Source organism: Lissotriton vulgaris, chromosome 1_1 (genome assembly GCF_964263255.1).
Source record: "Lissotriton vulgaris chromosome 1_1, aLisVul1.2, whole genome shotgun sequence".
Taxonomy (NCBI): Eukaryota; Metazoa; Chordata; class Amphibia; order Caudata; family Salamandridae; genus Lissotriton; species Lissotriton vulgaris.
The window spans coordinates 1660832701-1660855518 of record NC_141685.1 but is presented as its reverse complement, the minus strand read 5'-3'; the positions used below and the strand labels follow the sequence as shown (position 1 = coordinate 1660855518).

At 42.7% G+C, this 22818-nt stretch overlaps 1 protein-coding gene across 1 annotated transcript in view; it reads left to right on the top strand.

Annotated features, from left to right (window-relative positions):
- LOC147751001 (nucleotide-binding oligomerization domain-containing protein 2-like) overlaps positions 1–22818 on the top strand; it is a 343212-nt gene that overhangs the window by 52760 nt on the left and 267634 nt on the right. The gene's annotated exons all lie outside the window — the stretch shown is intronic.

Sequence of the window (22818 nt, the reverse complement as noted above, 5' to 3'; positions counted from 1 at the left end):
GATCATGGAGGGCTGGTCATGCAGTCATGTCCACTTGCAGAGTGCAAAGCACTGCTCTCCCCTTCTCTGCCCAGCCCCATCCCGAGAGCCAATGACTGCAAAGGAAAACTAAAATGATAATAACTATAGTTATTATGGTTTTTAATTTTCCTTTTGTTCAATGAGGCGGCGCTCCTCACAATAGCGGAGGAGCCGCCACTGTACTGAATGTGTACAGTTCATTTAAAGGTATGTACATTTTGTGGCATATTTAAAAAAATGACATTATACAGCCTGCCTTTCATACTCCCTGTACCCCTTCCAGCAAGACTGTCCCATAATTGGTTTGCTTTTCTATCTCTTACTGCAAATTGAGAGGATTTGTAAGCACCCGTGCCCATGTTTTAAGGCTGCTATGGGTTTTCCCCTCCTGTGCTTATTTGTGAGCTTTCCCATTATACTTGACGAGCTCAGCTCGTCATAAGCACAGCTCAACCGTGCCTCATGACGAGCTGAGCTCATCATGAGCAGGGAAGGGGTTAAAAAATAAGTAGCAATTTGTCTGAAGACATAGCCTTACATGTGACTTATGTCTTTGAAGCGCAGCTAATGTGACACATAAATACAGAGTTTAAAGGCATCTTTATACTTTGCTTGGACATTCGCAAAGCACTACAAATTGGCACACTGATCTATACACATGACATCTATATATACCTGCAGGAGGTGTTGTGCCCACCTCTCCTTTTTCCTCAGCCCCCTGCATGGACAGAGCTCGAGCCCCTCAGTATTTTAAACACTGCTCAGTGGCCCCCTTTCATCTCATCCAACAAGGAGGTAGGTCGGTGACAGGCCCACATCCTATCAGCTCAGCCAGTTACAGTGTCCAGTGTTGCACATCCTACTTCTCTTCCGCCACATGATGAACGACCAAATTACTTATCATGACTGCCCACTTTCCCAAGACCTCCTCAGTCTTCTCACCTGTCCTGATGTTTCTCAATTGTAGCTCCCTGCTAGACAGCCGGAGAATTGCCCTACAGCGCTTTGCCAGTGCTGCACATTTATGTTGCATTTTCAGATGTTTAGGCTGAGGTACAACACTAAGGAGGCTTTGAGGTATGAAGCCCAATCCTCGTCACAAGGTTAAGTCACAACACCACCTCTTCCCAACACTCCGATAGAGCCCGACATGCCTTCGTTATATGCAGATATGTGGCTTCTCTCCCATCACGTCATGGGCAGTTTGTAGTTCTATTGCGTATATTCTTTTCAAACTAGGTGGTGCAAGATAAATGCAGTGGAGGTGGTTGAAATGTGTCACCATCAGCACCTACATACAGTTCTTCAGTCCAGGGGTTTTAAGTCCTTGCCCCTGTCCCAGGCCGTCTAGCTTGCATAACAACTGGTGGCCTGCCACTTTTCAATGCCTTGTAAATGTGAGAGACAAGCCCCCTCCCTGCCCCATCCCCCAGGTGCAGCTCCACGGTAAGCTGGGAAGCTAGTCCAGACCTCCCTTGCTGTATGTCCCAGCTCAGCAAACTGTAGGCTTGGCCCACGGCCACCCCAAATGTATCCAAGACTTCCTTGAACATCAAGAACACATTGCCTGGATCCGATGCCCACCGTCTCCCCAACCTGCCAATGACATAGTGTCTCTTATCGAGTGAAACAACTGAGATGTACTAGAGGGTGAGTGTTTCAGTACTCTTTTTATTGCTAGTTCCCAGGCTGCAGCCAACTGACAGACTACCCATGGGGGCCGGCAGCTGATCCGCCCCCTGCACTATGCTGATAGGCACAGTCCCTTCTGTGATCGTCCTATCAGGGAGTCTTGTTTCCCAATATGTGTCCTTGTCACAATACCTGGCCTCATGCTGTAACTGCGCAGCAATGTAGTAAAGTTCCAAATCATTGAGGTCCAGCCCTCCCCTTTCTCTGTCCAATGTAATTATCCTTAGATGCACCTCATTCCTCCTAACCACCCAAAAGAACTTGGAGTTGTATTACCCAAGATACCAAATAATATTATATGTTAAATCATCAGATTCGAGATCTCACAAAAGCAGCCAAAATGTGTCTGGTTGAGCCTTAAAATTGTGACGGTAGCACTGGCTAGAGAGAGAGACAGCATCTGAGACTGAGCAAGGCAGACAGAGTGCAGAGGCTGACATAGATCAATAGAGGCGTGATAGAGAGTACAATTACTTTCTCGGGGACCCCTTGGAAGGTGGGGCTAAGAGCAATTCATCTACTATTCCTCTACCCTAAAACATCTCTCCTCAGAACTCTGAGGGAGTTGTAAGAGATACTAAAGGGAGATTTGGGGGACATTTTGAGTATCTGGAGCATGAAAGTGAAATTAATAACCCAATTGTTTAAGTAAAGAGTTAGGAGGAAATGCTTTTAAGATTTCCACGGCAAGAAGAAAGGGACCCAACCTGATAGCGTTTTATTTCCTCCAATTTACTAACCCTTGTTTGTCTACGTGCAGTTAAAGTCGGGCAGTGTACTAATATTTCCCACATTCACAAGAGATACATTCACCAGACATACTGGAGAAGGAAAGACTGTTCATGTAAAAGTATTTCCGCTTAGAAAACAAGAGTGCCACTTTTAAAATGTCTTCCATTCAAGCCCCATGCATTAGAGGCAATATGGTAAAATAAAAGTGGGGAAGAAAAAACTAGCCAGTTGGAGGTCTTTAATTTATAAATGATTTAACTCGCTATACTAATGGAGAGTATTGAAAATAAACCACAAAAGAGAAAAATAAATCTATTGTGATAACTGTTTTTGGATTATGATTTCAAGCATCTAGAGTAAATCTGAAATCTCAAAATGTATTTGGGGTTGATGGGAACCAAAACTCAAAGTCAGTCATAGAGACAGCATAATACCAAAATATTTCACACCGAAACCACATTCTACCAACCACGACGCACCCCCGTTAAATATTAACTCACATCACAGGCATTGTTGAATCAAAGTAAGGCACACAGAAGAAAATAAAAAAAAATCCATAAGGATGTGTTTTTTAGTGTTAACCCTAGCCAATAGATCTACAGCCTCAGGTTTAAGATTCCTCTTTCAGGTCATAATTCAAAAATCTTACATTAGTTCAGTGCCCATTAATGTGTCTTTTCCATCTAAACGTGGATGCTAAGTATGAAGTATTGTATTGTGGAAATTCTATAGCGCTTTCACACCCTTTAAAGGCTCCAAACACATTCTAGATGGTGGAGTAAGCAGCCACTCAGTTTGTTGTGCCTGACTTGTGGGATATGTGTTTGGGGGCTTGATCCATGTGTAAAGTATTGTGGTGTTATATTTGAGCCCCTGTGTGTTCCTGGCGTGCCCCAGCAAACATGTATTGTGCTGAAGCATGGAGCGAAGCAGAAAGATACAGTAGTGAGAGGATGGGGTTTACATATACTTACCATATTTACCTTGCCATACTTTCTACCATTAAGGCTACAGGTTCATCCATAGTCCCTTAAAATATGTGTTTAATGGTCTACCCAGATGTTTAAACCAGGCATTATATCTCCCAGAAAATCAAGGAAACCACTTGTAGAAGTAAACTTAGGGTTTCAGCCAGGAGAAGTAATTACATGTTCTAGGACAATAAAGGATGCACCATGCCGCGCTCCTACAACCAAAGGAGATACATAGGGGCATATTACCAACAACTAGCGATAATTATCGCTATGTTGGCTTAGCGGCAATATTTTTACGGCCGTGCTGCGGCGATTTTTATCGCTTAGGAACCTTGCTATTATCAAGGTTTATCTCCTGAGCGATAAAAATCGGCCGAAATGCATGAATATCGCTGAAAAGTAAGCGATATTCATGCATTACCGAGCTAATGCTCTTAGCCATGTTATCCACCTACCATTGGATAAAATGGCTAAGAACTGCTCAGGGGCAGGTGTTAGCTTTTGGAGATAATCGTGCTTAGCGCGAATATCTCCAAAAGTTGGTAATAGGAGATAGCGATGTTAGCGACTGTTTCCAGTCGCTAACATCTTGGCACGCCCACTTTGCATGTCATTAGTGATAAATATCACTGACATGCAAAGCGGGGCCCAAGATGGTCGCTATCTCCTACTAGCTGTCGCTAACTGGTGTTGGCGACAGCTAGGTAATAGGGAGATTATTTTATCTCCGCTTTCTTGGCTTTTAAAGCCAAAAAAGCGGAGATAAACCCCCTTGATAAAAAGCCCCCTAGTCCCTACACAAAACTGATAGATTCACCTGGGGCAAGGGAGATTTTGAGCCGCAATGATGTTAGATATGAGGAAGAGGAGGAGAGGCTAGGACAGATACAAGGTTCATCAGCAAGTATATTTCAGCCAGGGGTTGTGGCCAGGAAAAGGAACATTGGGCGTGAGCTCTATGGGGTCCAACGAGGACCTGGCAGCCCCAGAGGTGGCAGTGAGATACACTGCTTCATGGCACCACGAGCTATCCACAGAGTGTGAGGGGTCTTGAGAGACTGACTGGGGCATGAAGAGGAGTAAGAGCGGGGTGCGTTTTGGTGGCAGAAACTGAAGGGAGAAGGTTTAGGGGTAAAGTCTGAAACAGGTTTCTAGGCCTTAGGTCCTTTCCTGTTGATGTCTGGTAACAACAAGGGAAAATGCTAGAGGAATACTCTCTTAAACTATCCACCCTTCACAGGACGCCCCGACTGGACACACTTGGTGCAGCGGTTACGAAGGACAGAGAATGTAGTCACTGGAGAGACCCGTGGCAGGTGCGACAAGTCATAAAGATCTAGGGGCTAAACAAGGATTTGAAGCTCAGTTTAGGGCAGGTTTAAAGTGAGGAGCAGAGAAGTGAGAACCATCTGCAAAATGACACCCTGCATAAAGAAAAGAACATAAACCAAAGCCAGCCGTTTCTCCCCACAAAACATTGTGTTGCAGTTCAGAGGCAACACGAACCTCTGCACAATATTATGACCGCACCTGTGGGGTGTGGGAAGAGAACCCAACTAAAGGAGGGCAAACAAGCATGCACTGACATGGTTACCATGGACGCCTTTAGCGCCTTGAGGTCCGTGTCACCGGCTCAGAGAGGCCCGGAGACATCGCTGCCCAGTGGCATCTCACCGAGAGAGATGGCCGCTGCTGGAGAAGGACATTCAGATCCCCTTCGCTCACACGGCCCGGTGAGAGGGCTGTGATAGAGGCATCCAACCTCCAATGCCGAGTCCTCTTTCAATATTTCTCCAGGTACTGAAGGCACACGGTGCTGAGTTGCCTCACTTGAGTCACGCGGTGCTCTGCTCCAAAGAGACATGTTTACGAGAGTCAGCACGGCTCACTCATGGACAACGCGTTGTCTCGGAGGGCTGATATTTAGATGCAATTCATAACTGAGCAGGAGTAAGACAGAACTACTCATGCTAAGGCGTTGTGGAAGGGGCTCGGAGCCTTCTCCCTGCTCCAATTCCCTGCCCAGTCTACTGTTGTTTGTTCTCTTGTAAACGATACGTAGTCGTTAGAGGCATCTCCGTGGCTGCCTCCCGCACAACAGGCACAGCCGACCCACGCAGAAGAAGCTCAAAGAACAGACGAGGGTGGAATATTTTTAAAGTAGGCAGTGAGGCTGCCAAACAGGTTAAAAACACACACAAAAACCCGAAGTTCAGTCTCTGTCAACCTTGCTTGGACTTTCCAAGCTAGACAGACGGGTGTTCCGGGAAGTGCCGAAGATGAAATTATGTCTGAAAGGGCGGGCCCGTGCTCAGACCTCATTTCCTAACCAGTCCGTGCACCGAGGGAACTTCCAAGTGTGACCTGTTGCGCGCTCTCTGCCCCACCCCTCCCTAGCGACGGTTTCTGGGCAGTCTCGGCACAAGTGTCTCTCCCACTGCTTCGGGTGGTGCAAGGGCTCCGGCGGGCCCCATTACAGGAGCCGATGCAAAGGAATACTCTCCAATTTTGGAATAATTTCGTATATTCTTTCTCATCTTTTGCACCCTGTCCCTTGTGGTGGATCAAAAAGGGTCTTGTTCCAGAAAGGGGGTCAGTGAGGCCGGGCCCTTCAATGGAATGTCAGTCTTATTGGTTTTTTTTTTACTTCCTGCATCTCCACTTTGCCTATAAAACTTTCTTAAATTGTTTCCAAAACATTGAAAAATATGAATCATTTTAAAGAAACAAAAACTTTACATTAAAGACTCTATAAATTGTTGGTAAAGTTATAAACGTAGGTTAGGAGATAGTTTGCGAGGGTGGGTGACATTTCGATTGCCAAGGGACTTTCACAGGTTTTAATCTGGCACTGGCATATAGGTTAGTTCTTCTTTCAGCACTGTTGTGATTTTCTATTGTGACTTGCACGCCTTTTTTCCTGGCACACAATAATTGCATTTATATAGCGCTTACTAACCCTGACAAGGCGTCGGTTTTATCTTCTTTTATTTCGTGCTTTTATGGTTTATTTGTGAGTCTCTGAAAACAAGGTCATTTTGAATAAAGAGGAGGCGCTGCCAGAAGGGCGAAAAGCTGGCTGGTGACTCTTTAGTGCATGTACCATACTTTATGGGTAATTTATATAGCTCAAGCCTAGGTGCAAACATGGGCGTACCTTGGTCAGTAAGACTGAGGGGATGTGAACTTCACATTTTCTGACAATCACGCTGGCATATCATGTTAATTATTATGTAAGAAGCAGCGCATGAGGGGTGCTTAGGGACCAGTGGAAAAGGAAAAAAAGCGTGGATTTGGAAGAATACTTAAAACGCAGTATTATATAAAATAACCATGTTTTAAGACCTTCTAAACAGAGGTGAATGTGTGTGTTTGTGTGTGTGTGCGCGCTTGTCTGAGTGAATACTCATAAATCCCAGATGAAATACGATAGATTCCTTACCATACCCAAGTGAAAGCTCCTGTACACAGCTATTTATAAAATAATACATCTGTTAGGGGGTGTAACACCCCCCAAGCATGTGGGCATTGAGTGCAGTGCATGCCTAGCAGTGACTGCAGATATGGAAGATATATGGGGTATAATAAGTGATGCAGGAGGGGGACAGTAATGTGACGTAGAAAGGGCTTCCCATTTCATGGGGATTACAATTTGGGGATGGGATGTGGATGTAAAAATACAAGGAGGAGGAATGCAGGAAATGTAGTGAGAGGGAGGGTAGATGAGATTTAGGCAAATGTACAAGTTCCTGGGAGGGTGCAGGCAATACAGAGGGGGATATGTACAAGGAAGAGGAGGAGAGAGGCGTTAGCCTTCCTGGCTTAACACCTCTCTTCTCAACTTCTGAAACGCATGGCTGCACCATATTTACAAGAATGTGGTGCAGCCTTGAGTTTCCCCCTGCGATGGCGCTAAGTTTAGCAACTTAGCGCCAACACAGGCACCCTTACATCAGAGTGAAAGGGTGTCTGCATGCAGGGGAGGATTGTGTATGTGTAGGAAGGTGTCCCTTCCTGCACATAAACAATTCTAGAAATGCCATTCTGTCACTTTAATGCCTGCTGCTTCATGCAGCACACATGAAAGTGACAAAATGGCATATGTTTTTGTTTGTTTATGTACAGGGATACCTTCCTGTACATAAACAAACAATCGCACTTTGTTTTTTCCATGTGTGCTGCACAAGGCAGCACACAAGGAAAAAGCAAAAACGATTAGAAATAATGCTTTTCTCCTCATTTCGCCATCTTAAGACCAGTTTTTACCTGGTCTTAATTTTGGCGCTGCCTCCTATGTACGCCACCCTTGTACATAGGGGGCAATGTCAAAATGAATGGGTGTTGCGATGGAACACCTACCGCAACACCCACTGTCCACCCCTTTTACGCTAACCATGGTGTGAAAGGGGGCCTTATGTACAAGACAGCGTTAAGCCACGTTAAGGGCTTAACGCTGCCTTGTACATAAGGAGCAGCCCCTATCGCCATCACAACATCACTATAGGTGACGTTGTGGTGGCGATAGGGGCTTGTGCATATGCCCCACTATCTCTTATGTGGGTCAGCAGAAGACTGGTTGTAGTGTGTCAAATACATCCTTGAAAACCTGGGAACTGGTGAATAAGTGGCTAAAGGTACAATGATTCCCTCCCCTACCCACGGAATGTGAAGAGGGGCCACTGAGGTGCCCATATCTCACAGATATTCATTGGCCTAGTGTGGAACAGGCCTCTCTGAAAGGTTTGGGGGACGCTGAAGGGTTGGGTCCCCCCCTGCACCACAGGGCTACAGGGTCCTGTGTTGTGCCTCTGTGGCAAAGTGGAGGAAGTAGTTATTGCTGTCAACAAAAAACTCATATCTTTCTTCTACAAATCAGGACATATTTCCTAATCTAATATACCAGTTGTTCTGAAACTAGCATCACAGCACTGACTTTAAATATTCAATTTCCCTGTTCAGCCCTAAAGTAGTGGATGAGATAATAATTGGCCCAGTTACTTATCCATAATCTTCACTAGTTCTGAATCATAATCTTCATCTTCACAGCTATAGTTTGCCTCATCCTATACACCTGATTTACCTATCGCAACCTTAACTAAAATGTAATAGGTAGTAGTTTCCTCCTTGTCCCATACCCTAGGCTCAGCAAATGCCTGGATGTACAAAGAGCAGACCTGTATAGTTTGGAGTACCAAGCCTACTGTAGGTCCCAGAGATGCCCCTCGGGGCAGGGTGGATAGGAAACCTGGTAAGACTAAGATTCAGAATAATGAGAATTAGTGGAAAGTAAACAGGCCAATGCCTCTTGCCATTGTCCTCATCCAAGTCCTAACTTTAGGATCAACCAAAGTAAAAACCACCAGAAGAAGCTGGATAATACAGCACTATGTCAACCTTATTTTGAGGGAAGGCACACAAATCAAGAGAAACAAATTTTGAAGACAAATCCCCACCAACTTGCAATCTGATCAAAAAAACTCATCTGGACCCACTAGAACTGGGCAACTACAGGCCGATCTCCCTGCTCCCAGGCATTAGCAAAATAGCTGAGTAGTCAACTACAGCCTATCCCATCACCTTGAAACCAATGGACTGCTGGAACCTTCTCAGACGGGATTCAGGCCAGAGCACAGAAACTGCAATATTGGCGGTGGTCGAAGAGGCAAGGAAAATCATGGACGCAGGAGGATCAGTGGCAGTGATCCTCCTGGACCTCAGCGCTGCCTTCGACACCGTCAACCACTCTGTACTGGTCCACAGGCTCAGGGACCTTGGTATTGCAGGAACGGCCCTGACCTGGCTCAAATCCTTCCTTGAGAATAGATCTTTCCAGGTGGCAGATGGCAACTTCACGTCCAGGCCCACGGCCATCAGCTGCGGGGTCCCTCAGAGTTCATCCCTGAGCCCGACCCTTTTTAATGTATATATGTCCCCCCTTGAGAAAGTCGTCGCCCCTTTTGGGATCAAGCTTCTAACCTACGCCGACGACACTCAACTGGTGGTATCCCTAAGCCAGCAAGCCCACTCCCTCCCCAACCTCCAAACCTGTCTTATTGCAATAACTAAGTGGATGAATCTTTCCCACCTCCAGCTGAACAACGATAAAACAGAGATGATGATCCTAGGCAATAAATCTCTCTACCATTCCACATCCCTATGGCCACCCGTCATGGGTCCTCCCCCCGCCCCGAAACAAGAAATTAAGAGCCCGGGTATATGGCTAGACGCAGGCCTCAATTTCTCGGCCCAGGCAAGGAAAACGGCGGGAACATGCCACGGCCTCCTACGGTCAGCGAGGAAAATCTTACCCCTACTCCCGGCACAATCCCGCAAACTCCTAGTTCATGGCCTTGTGCTGTCCCGCCTGGACTACGGAAATGCCCTGTATCTGGGGCCCCCCAAAAAAGTACTGTCTAAACTCCAGACAGTACAAAACGCCGCAGCCCGCATCCTCACAGGAACCCACCGCCGCTGTTCAGCCAAACCAGCTCTGAACGCCTTACACTGGCTCCCCGTCCAGGAAAGAATACAATTCAAGGCTCTCTGCACTACCTACAAAGTTCTGCACGGTAAGGCCCCCCCAATACTACAAAACCTCATTTCACCTCACACCACCACAAAAACGCTTCGATCCTCCAACTGCAATCTAGCCTCTATACCTAGAATTAAGAAAGCCCGCTCTGGCGGTCGATTGTTCTCATACAATGCATCCAAACTATGGAACACTCTACCCCCAAACATCAGAGCCCAACCCAACCTTCTCTCATTCCGCAGAGCACTTAAAACATGGTTATTCCCGTGAGATCCTCCTGCAGCTGGTTCTTGTCACTTAGCGCTGGGACGCTCACGGGCAGCCATGCGCTCTACAAATCAGTAAAATAAATAAATGAATAAATCTGTAGTGAGACATGAAGGTGTGCAGGGATGCCAAGTTGATAGCATTCCATTCAAGATGCCATTTAAGGAAGAACCTGAAGTCTACCCAGGAGGTGAACACCCCTGGTGAAAGGACACTGGACAGGACCTGGAAGGATTATTCCGGATGCCTGGTAAGCTACATGGATGGCCAGACACAGCCATTGTGAAGGAATGGTCAGAAATGAGTCTTGATGTAATATTTTATTTATTCCTGAGGAGTGCAGGTGGACGCAACCGTATCCTCGTCCACCCAGTAACGATCTGGCCTGAACATGCAATAGAACAAGAACGTACAATTGAGTGGAAACATTCTCTCTACTAGGTTGTCTCATACATTCTCGTGCAACCTAGTTACTAAGCAACACAACACTTCCCCCTCTGTACAATAACAAAAAGGAAATAACATAACAATTCATAAAAAGGAAACTTACTAAAAAGAGAGGGAAGAAAAACAAAGGAAAAATTATCTATTATTTATTACATAATGTTTAAACCAAGTAGGAGTCTTTTTGTTGCAGGAAGGTTTTTGATTGTGAGAGGAAATACTTAAATCTTCACCCACAGAACTCTCACTCAAGGCTGAATCAGCCACAGCGGAGTCAGATGGAACCACCACAACCCCCTCCTCAACAAAAGAAGATTCAGCAGTAGTATTCTCTGTAAGATTAGGAGAAACAGATAAATGAGGAGCTACTTCCATATCATCTTCCAACCATTCAGAACACCCTGAACTACTACTAGTTCTATTGGGTCGAATAGAATGATCCATGGCAATTCTTTTTAAATTCCAAGCTTTGCCATTTCTTAATCTCACAGCATTTTGTAGAACTTCGATAACTTCTTCGGCATCAAAAAAGGCACTTTCACCCTTGCAAACAAATATTGTTTTTTTTTTAACCCTAACCCAATCACCAACTTCATTGATTGCCGGTTTGGTGGAATGCTTGGAATTAAAATAATCTCTACTTTTTCCATGAATGCATTGTATTCTGCTCCACACTTCATCATTAGACCAATTAACAGCACCACAAGGACACAACCAGCCCGGATTAAATTTGGATCTGGGTTTGCGGCCTCGCATAATAATAAAAGGAGGCAACCTGGTAGCCTCAGTAGCAGTAACACGATAGGCCCAAACAGTCTTACCAATCTGCGTAATCCAATCTTGAGAACCACTGGTAGTAATTTGAATAATACCTTTCAGCACAAGGTTGAACCTTTCAACCATACCAATCCCGCTGGGTTTATACAAGGAAGTAGTTCTGTGATTGATCACTAGTTTTGCAAAATAGTTCTTAGCTTTGGTAGATACAAACTGGACTCCATTGTCACTAATTAAGGATGCCGGAATACCTTCTAAGGTTCACAATAGTTAGGCATCAACCATGTCCTCCTAAAACAAATTTCAAACCAAGGTTTTAATGTTGTAGTAGCTGTTCTCGACATGTAAATGGAGAGCGCTGGTGGTGCATCTAAGGTATGTACACCTTCTTCTTCATATGGGGAAGGTGAAGGAAAGAACACCAGTCGAACCAAATTCTTAGATAGTGGAACTTGAAGGAGCTTATAGCAGAGGTAGGGTCTGGATGAAGGAACACATTGTCTGGAAGAAAACATAGAAAGTGGGCATTAAAGAACAAGGCTTCAGTTTCCTTTATTCATCCGACAGAAGGCTACCAAGGAAATGATTGTGGCAAGAAATATCTCTAAATCTAGTGGTTCAAAGGGGCTCCTTTGTAGCCATCGAAGAACAAAGATAAATTGGGCTAGGGAATAAATGACAGAGTGACAGCTAAAATAAAATTGAGCAGGTGTGAGGCAAGGCCGAATCAGTCACAGACAGAACAGAGGGGCCTGAATAGTCGTCCATCAATTTTCTAATTGTGGAAACTGCCAGCCCTATAAGGAAGCCATCCCGAAGGAAATGTAGGACTTGTACTGGCTTTCAGTTGGCTGGTTCACAATTATGCCAATGACACACATAAATCTTGAAAGTGCCAGAAGTCTGTGACTTTTGAATAGAGATAGCCCCCTCAGTGGAACAACCCTGTGATAGAAGACTTAAAATTTCAAGCTGCAGACTCCCAGGCAGAGGTGCCAGAGAGAGTATAACGAAAGAAGAAGGTCCAGTGTTGGTGAGAGAGAAAGGTGGGAAATAGCCAATATGGCCAGATTGAAAGCTGAAAGAGCACAGAAAACCAGAACAAATGAGGCCAGCATGGTGATTGCAAGCGAGCTGTATGATCATCCCATATTTTCAGAAAAGCCTTAGGGATCATTAGAACCGGAGGAAAAGAGTACAGGACTGTTATGAAGGCAGCTGAGGCAATATCCTGTAGTGTTTTAATCAAGCAGATACAGGTAGTACAACTTCTTGGCTCCAAGGTCCCAGTTGTAACTGAATCTGTCCTCTTGCCAGCTCCACGTTCCATATTCTATGGAATGTGAAGTTAGCAAGACGACACAGATGACATATAACATAACACATCCCCTTCCTTAAAAAAAAACATAAGAAAAAAATAAAATAAAAAGTGAATACATGCCATTGAATACGAAAGCTTATACAGAATTACAATGGAAAATTGTCAGAAATATAAGCTTTTAACCAAGCAGGAGGTCTTTTTTCACGCTTGCACTGCCTGAAATCCAACGTAGAAGTATCTGGATTCAACATAGAAGATCCTCCACAATCGACTTCAGTACTACATGACATTTGATCCATGGAATCTTCCAAAACACTGTTATTTACAATTACAGGAGAATACATATTTGAATTGTCAACAGTACTATTATTACACAAAAAATAATCTAAATCAAACAAATCAGGTACTAAATTAGTGCAAGAAGAAGGTGCAGCACATTTAGCAACCCTCTCAAGGTTCCAGACCTTTCTATCAGTAAGGCGGACAGCATTGTTCATTGTTTCAACAACTTGCAAAGGTTCATAAAAACTGCTAATTTCCTTAGAGGTTTTACCCGTTTTCTTTAACTCTAACCCATTGTCCAACAGTAATATTGGATTCTTTCACAACATGTTTAGAATCATACCACTCCTTTCTCTTGGTTTGAAGAGCATCCGCTCTTTCTCTGACAGTATCGTCTGACCAATGCAATGTTGGATTTAAATAACCATCCAAGCCTACATTTTGTTCTGGGATTACTGGCCCGCATAAGAACAAAAGGTGGATAACGTGTAGTATCACAAATTGATACTCTATAAGCCAAAACCCTTTTTAAGACTTGAGTTTCCCAATCACCATGCTTAGCAGCCATTTGAATAGTGTTCTTTATAACTCTATTAAAGCGCTCAACCATACCATTACTGTTTGGATCAAATAACGACGTGGTTTTATGTTTTATTGCTAGTTTTTATTGTATTCCTTTGTTTTGTTTGACATAAACTGAACACCATTGTCACTTAAAAGAACAGACTGAAAACCTTCCATTTGAAATGATTGGTCTAAAAAATTACGAACTGAATCAGTATCAGCTCTACTGACAACCTTAACAACAGGCCATCTTGAAAATAAACCCATTAATACTAAAATGTATTTCTGTTCAGTGCCTATCGGACCCATAATGTCAATTGCAGTGTGTTCCCAAGGTTATCTGGGTCTGGACATGACACCTAAAGGAGGTTTACACATAACTGAAGATTTGTCAGCAACCTTGCATAATTCCCAGCTTCTATTTCAGCCTCCATACCTGGCCACCAAAATGAAGTTTTAACAGTCTGTTTAGAACGAACTATACCAAAATGGCCTTCATGAGAAAGAGCAATTATAGGTGAACGTAAATTTTTGGGAGGAATAACTCTTTCACCTCTCCGAACATTTTCATCACAAATACTTAACTCAAAACGGACTTCCCGAAATGGTTTGAGAATGTGGTTTTTACTTAATTCCTTGGCTACAATTGTCTAAAATGAGATTTGACTTGACATAAATCTTCCTCTTTTAAATATTCTTCATCCCATTTCTCTTTTACAATTCAGCAGTTACCAAAATCCTGTACATAAGCAACCTGGGAGGAATTCCAGATTTCACCCTCACATTCATCAAGTTGTTTATGCATCCTGGAAAGAAAATCAGCTATACAATTTTTCTTTTCAGGAATACATTCCATTTTGTAACAATAATCTTGTAACCTGATAGCTAATCTAGCAACTTTTGCAGATGTATTAATAGTGCCTTCAGTGGTAAGAACCTCGAGTAAAGGCTAATGATCACAACGTAAAGTGAAATGTTTTCCACAAATGCCTGAAAATGATCTACGGCCCAAACGCAAGCTAATGTTTCCTTCTCAATTACTGAGTATTTCTCCTCAGTAGGAGACAATGATCTAGAAGCATAAGCAATAATGTGTGCATTATCATTTAGGGCAACCTGGGTAAGATCAGCACTTAGGCCTTTAATACTAGCGTCTGTAGTAATTATGCTATAAGCATTAGGGTTAAAACTTTTCAAGGAAGCTACTCTCGAAATACAATCCTTAATATCATCAAAATCTTGTTGACACTCCGGTGACCATTCACATGTATTTCTGTTTTTTAACAATTGCCTGATGTTATAAGTTCTTGCGGAAAAATTCTGAATGTACTTGGAACAGAATTCTGCAAGACCTATAAAAGATCTAACATCATCTTTACAGTTTGGGGCAGGAGCACAATTAATAGAATCAATGAGAATAGGTTTAGGTCTAATTCCCTTACAATCAATTACATGTCCTAAATAAGCGACACTATCACTGGCAAATGTGCATTTGGAATATTCAACAATCAATCCCTTGGATTCTAAAATGGACAACACTTCATGTAAGGTTTTGTCATGGTCCATTTTATCTTTTCCAAAAATAAGGATATCATCTTGGAAAGATGGGTGTTTTTAATATTGGAAAATAAATGATGCATTAATCATTGAAAAATGGCCGCAGCGGATGCCAAGTCAAAAGGCATCCTTTTCAATTGGAAACAACCCTGCGGTGTAACAAATGTAGTACATTTCTTGCTGTCTTTTTATAGTGGAATCTGGTGATAAGCAGCAGATAAATCAATTGTGAAAAACCACATAGCACAGTCCAACAGAGCTAACATTTAATTTATTTTAATCAGTGGAAATTGATCAACAACTATGTTCTCATTCAAATGGCGCAAGTCCACACATAGGGTCCGATTCCGATTCGGTAAAATCCAGTCCGAATCGCCGTACAGAGCGTTTTTCCCGTACGATTCGTACGCAGAACCGTACCCGTACGTACGATGTAGTAAGATGTGTGCTCAATGCAGTTCTCCGTACGAATCGTACAAAGACCGTACTATTCAAGAAACCGTATGGATCGCGCTGGGAACACGCATTACGCGATGTTCGTACGGATCGAGGCACATGACCCAACACCTACGAGGCCTCCACTGGCTCCCCATCGAGAAGAGGGTCACCTTCAAACTCCTCACCCATACCTACAAATCCCTCAACATCAGATCCAAATACCTCAACGAGAGAGTATCATTTCACGTACCCAAGAGGTTCCTCTGCTCTGCCGACCTCGCCCTGGCTGAGGTCCCCTGCATCCGCAGAAAGAGAACGGGCGGGAGAGCTTTCTCCTACATCGCTGCCAAGACCTAGAACGAGCTCCCTGTGAACATCAGATACTCCCGACCCTGCACACGCTCAGGAAGGACCTCAAGACCTGACTCTTCGACCGATCCGGAGACGTCCCCCCCCCCCCCCAGCGCCCTGACACCCTCACAGGTGAGTAGCACACTATATAAACCCCGTATTTGATTGATTGATTAATGCATCGCGCACACAAAAAAACAGGGCTGCAGGGAAGGTTATGCCTTGGATCCTTACCGTAGACGAGGTGATGCATCGGTTTCTTACTGCGTGGGGAGGTGATGCATCAGTTTCTTACTGCATCCACCAACGATGCAAAAGACCTGGCGCCTCGATGCAATGCAACGATACGGGACGATTCATGGGGTCTTGCACCCGCATAGCAGGGCTTGCGTCGAAATTGGTACCGTGACCCTGGACTTCAGAGACCAGTGCACCCGATGCGGCGTGCTGCAATTTCTCAAGCCGCGGCAAGTGCTGCAATGGTTTCTTCTGCAATGCGTCGGAAACAGGTGCGGTTGCATCTTGCTTCTTGTTGTTGCGTGCTTTCCTAGGTCCTAACAGCCAGAACAACCTCCAGAGGCCCAGAACAGCTACAGGTACCTCTTGGCAGGTCAGAACTCCCAGCAAGGAAGTTCAGGGGAGCTGGTCTGCATTTGGAGTGGTGGGAGGAGTAGCACCTGCACCTGGATAGGGCTATTCAGGTGCAGGTGCTACTCCTCCCACCACTCCAAATGAAGACCAGGCCTATTCAGCCTAGCGCTGAGTCATACAGACTCTCGGGAGCCACTGCACATACCCAGCCCCTGTCACTTCAAAACTAGACAGTCAATACACATCCTAGCAGAGGCACACTGGATGGCTAAGCAAGAAAATTCCTACTTTCTAAAAGTGGTATTTTCAAACACAGAATGTAAAAATCACCCTCACTAAAAGATGCATTTTAACATTCTGATTTCAGGCATACTAAACTTTATTTTCCAATCTTGTTCCCAGGGGTAGTTAGGCCTATAAGATGTTATAAGCAAACTCCCCACTCTATCCTTTGGGAACAGATAGCTTTACAATAGTTGAAAACGAAATTGGTAGTATTTCACTATCAGGACATGCCACACACACCAGGGCATGTCCTACCTTTCACATACACTGCACCGTGCCCACAGGGGTACCTTGGGGGTGACTAAGATGTAAGAAAAGGGAATGTTAGGGCCTGGGAAGTGGGTGCACTTGCCAAGTCGACATGGCAGTATTAGACTGCACACAGGCACTGCAATGGCAGGCATGAGTTACATTTACAGGCTGCTTATGTTGGTGGCACATTTGTAACAATTGTTACAACATATGATAATAAATATGGCGAAGAAACCAAAATGTACAAATGTACAACAAATATTTTAATATCTTAAAACCAGTGCATGAATCTAAATCATTCTATCAATTCAAAGGTCAATGGTTGAATCAATGCCCATACTTGCTCCAAACGTTTCTACATTCGCTCATTCACTTTCATACTCAATATATAATCAGATTAACGATAGTGAAGAAATATATAATGGATTCAGGTGATGGTTTCCACCTTTGCTGATCTACCTACTGTATAGAAGTTAGTAATGCATTTACAAATAGGTTGATTCAGCAGTATAGATATTGATGATCAAACACTGAAAATATAATATTCTCTGGGGCAAGATAACAATGATTCAATGCATGGCTGAAAATCAGATAGAATCTACTCACGTTTCGGCACCAGGGGTGCCTTCCTTAGGAAAAGTCACACGGATGGAAGTCTTGATACCCTGTATGTTGCAGGAAACTATATATTCCATACAGCGAATACAGAAGAGAGTCCTTCCTTCAAATAGTAAAATACACCTCTTGAAGAGTATCTGCAGGGATGGACTGAGGTGTGGTATTTTTTTTTTTGTTTAAGAAATTTTTATTAGGCATTAAAGAGTGATACAAGAAATATGTCATGAAAAATTAGGAAAAAGTACATATGAGTGTAATAATAATGAAAGACATCAATCTACAGTAATTTATATAGAGAGGAAGAAAAAAGAGAAAGGTATGGACAGATAGAAAGGAGAGAGGAAAGGATCAGAAAGGAGAGAGGAAAAGGGAGAAAGCAGAAGACAGGAAAAGAGGAGAGAGGAGAAAGATGAAAGAAGAAAAAGGAAGAGAAATGGAGGGATCATGAGGGATGAGAAGCACGCGGCAAGGGGGGAGGATTGGAAGAGAGGTATGAAGTAAAGGGAAGCCATAATAAGTCAGATTTAATTTTCAAAGGAACAGAGGTAGAAGAGGCAATAGAAATTCTATGTTCGTCACAAATATAATTCCACCAAGTGTGAACCGAGAGTTTCGAATTATCTTTCCAACACGATAAAACAACTTTAAATGCAAGAGCAATAAAAAGATCTAACAGTTTAGCAGAAGAAGGTGTAATAATATCAATATCATCAGCTAAGGAACCTAAAAATATGTGTATAAAGGACAATTGTGAAGAAAAAGATAACATTTTCATGTATATATTCCAAACATTAGTCCAGAAAGACAAAACTGGGGAACAATAGTAAAGTTGGTGTTGTAGAGTACCAGGAACTGTGGAACAGGACCAACACAAAGGAGAAGATGTTGGAGAAAATTTATGAATAGTAACCGGGGTAATAACAACTCTGTGATAAATAAAAAGTAAGGATTGGGTAATGCGTGCAGCAACAGAAACTTTGAAGAGTCGAGACCATAAACGATCCCATAGCGCAGTGTCAAAGGAGACATCCAAATCATTTTCCCAAGCAGTCTCCACTGTAGACTTAGTTCGGACAGAGCAATTAGATAATAAGAGCGAATATACAAGAGCAGCTTTAGGTTGTTGGGAAGAGAAGAGAGGGTAAAGTGGAGTGAGAGGAGTGAAAGAAGAAAAAGAATCGGAAGAAGAGGATAATGAGGATAGATGAGACTGAATAGCAGAGTTTATAATAGAGTATTCAGCAAGAAAAGAAGAAGGTAAGTTAAACTTATTTTGTAGATCTACAAACGAGAGGAGATTAGAATCAAGAAAAAATTGATGTACAAACATTATATCCTTTTCTTTCCAGTGTTTAAAATAGAATGATTTACCTTTATATCTGAGAAATTTGTTGTACCAAACTACAGATGATAAAAAACATTGAAGAGGGGAAAGGGAGGAGGAAAAAACATTTTGCAATGTAGATTGGCAATATTTCAAAATAGGATATTTGGATATAAAGGTACAATTTGACATGAAAGGAACATGCTGAAATGAGAAATCCTTCAGAAAGGAGCGTTCCAAGAGCACCCATTTAGGAACAGGAGTATCAAGGAAATCATAAGCCAAGGAGAAGGATTGTTTGATAAGGAAGGCAGAGTGGTAAGAGCAAAAATCAGGGAAACGAACACCACCCTCATTTTTAGGACGCACTAACTTATGTAATCCTATGCGGGGATGTTTATTGTTCCACAAAAATTTTGTACACAGTGAATTGATACGGGAAATATAGGATTTAGGAATTTTGAAAGGGAGCATAGATACTGTATATAAAACATGAGGGGTAATCATCATTTTGATGGTGTCCAATCTGCCCCACCAAGAAAGAAATAAGGGAGACCAAATCTGTAGAAGTGATTGAATTTTGTTAAGTAACGAATCAAATGTAAATTTAAGGGTATCTTTTAGAGAGGAAGAGAACCATATACCGAGGTATTTGAGTTTAGATGGGCACCATGCAAAATCAGTGTTACTGAACATATATTGAAAACACAAAGAATTAAGGGGAAGCACTTCAGTTTTGGAGAGGTTGAGCTTATATCCCGATATAGAGGAATATAACTGAACTTCATCTAAAAAGGGCGGAAGGGAAGATTCAGGGTTAGACATGTATATGAGGACATCATCAGCATACGCTGAGAGTTTAGCTTCAATAGAAGAAAATTTTAAACCAGTTATATGAGGATTGGAACGAATACGTTGCAAAAAGGGTTCAAGGCAAAGGATAAATAATAAAGGGGAAAGGGGACATCCTTGTCTTGTGCCTCTTGTTAAAGAGAAAAATCTGGAAAATTGATTATTAACAAAAATACTGGCACGAGGGGAAGAGTAAAGGAGTTTGACCAATGCTATAAACTTTGGACCGAAACCAAACCAAGTAAGGGTTTGAAACATGTATTGCCAATTAATACGATCAAAAGCTTTTTCAGCATCTAGGGATAGGGCCGCCAATGGGATTTTGACATTTTTACTATAAGAGAGGACATTGGAAAAAAGACGTGCGTTATCAGCAGCAAGTCTGCCCTTAACAAACCCCACCTGGTCTGTGTTGATTAAGCGAGGTATAACAGAATCAAGGCGAGAGGAAAGAATTTTAGCAAAAATTTTACAATCATAATTAATTAAGGAAATGGGGCGGAAATTTTTACATTGGGTATGATCCTTATCAGGTTTCGGGATGATGACAATGAGGGCTTCTAAAAAGGATCCAGAGGCCTTAGTTTCAGAGATAAAGGAGTTAAATAATTGAAGGAGCTTGGGAGCAAAAAAAGAATGAAAGGCGGAATAAAATTCAATCGGTAGGCCATCAGGACCGGGGGCTTTTGATTTTTTAAGGGAATGAATGGCTGAGGTAATCTCTTGGAGGATAATTTCACGTTCTAGGTGCGAAAATTCATCAGGAAGGGCTGGGGGAGAGGGAAGACCGTCAAAAAAAGTTGTTAGGTTGGCATCTGTAGGATGAGTATCATCTGTATATAAGGCTTGGTAGTAGTTGTGGAAAACTTCAGCAATATCTTCATCAGAGGTGACCAGCTTATTGAGTGAGTCATTAAAAATTGGGCCAATAGCTTTACGTTCCGATTTGATTTTCAAGTAGTTGGCCAACATTTTACCTGCCTTGTTCTGACCCCCATGATATTTAGATTTTATTTTAAGAAGAGTATGACAAGCTTCATTAGTTATAATTTTATTGAGTTCAGTTTTGGCCTGAATCAGGTCCTGAAGGGCAGATGGGGATTTGGAGGAGAAATATGTATGTTCAAGGGTTTTAATATGTTTAAGTTGGTCTTCATAGTTTTGCTTGTTAAGCTTCTTTTTGGCAGAAACATAGGAAATCGTAAAAGCACGAAAAGAAGCCTTAAAAGCATCCCAAGTGTTAGGAATGGAAGTGTCAACGGGGTTATTAAGGGAAAAATATTCATTAAAAAACTCAGTACATTTTTTCATGAAAGTGGCATCTGATAAAAGAAAAGAGTTAAATTTCCATCGACTAAAAGTGGAGGGAGTAATGGATAAATCCAGGGTAGTGTAGACCGGTGCATGGTCAGAAATAAAGATAGAGCCAATAACAGATTTTTGAAGGGAGGGAAGGAGAGACTTACTAATCATAATATAATCAATCCTTGAGCGTGTGTGGTGAACATTAGAAAAAAAAGTATATTCAAGTAAATCAGGATTACACACTTTCCAAGAGTCATGCAAAGGTCGAGAGGCAATGGCAGATTGAAAAGCCTTATGGGTTTTATCAGGTTGGAATTTACTTGAAGACAATCGGTCTGAAAAAGGATCTAGCCATTGGTTAAAGTCACCAGCAACGATGAAATTAGGGCAGTCAATGGATGAAATAAGTAATTTAATGTCTTTCCAAAATTTGGGATCTGGACGAACAGGGCCATAAATATTTAATAAGACCATCGTCTTGTTCTGAATAACAACCTTTGCCATTGCCCAACGACCATCATCATCATTGTGAGAGGAAATAATTTGAGCATTCAAAGACTTATGAAATAATATAGCAACCCCCCCTTTTTTGTTGACCGCAGGAGAAAATACAACCTGACCCACCCATTGTCTTTTCAATTTAAGGGAATCAATGTCTGAGCAATGAGTTTCTTGAAGAAAGGCAACCTGTGAATGAAATTTGGTTAAATGAGACAATACCTTCTGACGCTTGACAGGATGACCAAGACCACGAACATTCCAAGAGACAAAATTACACATGTCGGATGAAGGGAGGAATGGGCGAAGAGTGGATGCAACACACAGCAAGGAGATCACTACATAGAAGAAGACAAAAAATAACGGTTAAACTTCGGGGTAGGGTAACGCTCATTTCAAGAGGGGAAAGAAAAGTCAAGTAGCATGGGAAAAAGATATACAGAAGTAAAGAAAACAGCAGAGGTAGCTTGAGAGGAAGGAAGCAAGAAGAGAGAGAGAAGAGAAAAAAAGAGGGAAGAGACAGAAAGATGGAAAGATAATGAAGAAACAGACCAAGGCACAAAGGCTTGATCTGAGAAGAAAACAGTAACCAAAACATGCGAGACGCGGGTACACCAGGGAGAGGACATGACCCACAAGCAAACCAGATACGGACATATGAGAAAAGGATATACACAAGGATGTGAGAGAGAGGTTAATAGCAAGGTAGGAAGGGGATACACGTTAAGAGTGGATATATGACTTGGAGGAGTGATTTTAGAAAAGGAGAAACATTGAAAAACGAAAAGGCATTAGCTGGCAGTTTCCATGGTAGAAGGAGTGATACTCATCAAATAGTCTCGAAGTTTCTGGGGATCATCATACGACTTGGTACGCCCATTGAGTGTGATCTTGCAGAAACAGGGATGAAGAATTCCATATTGAATATTGAGTTGGCGCATCGTGGGACGAAGGTTCAGGAATTCCTTACGACGAGCGTTGGTAGCAGAAGAGAGGTCTTGAGAAATGAAGATGTTGTGACCAGACCACTGAAGGCGACGTTTGGCCCTGGCAGCTTTTAGAACATTCATGAGTTCTGTGAACTCCAAGAATAGCATGATGATTCCACGTGGTTTGGTTGCGTTGGAATTGATACGGCCAA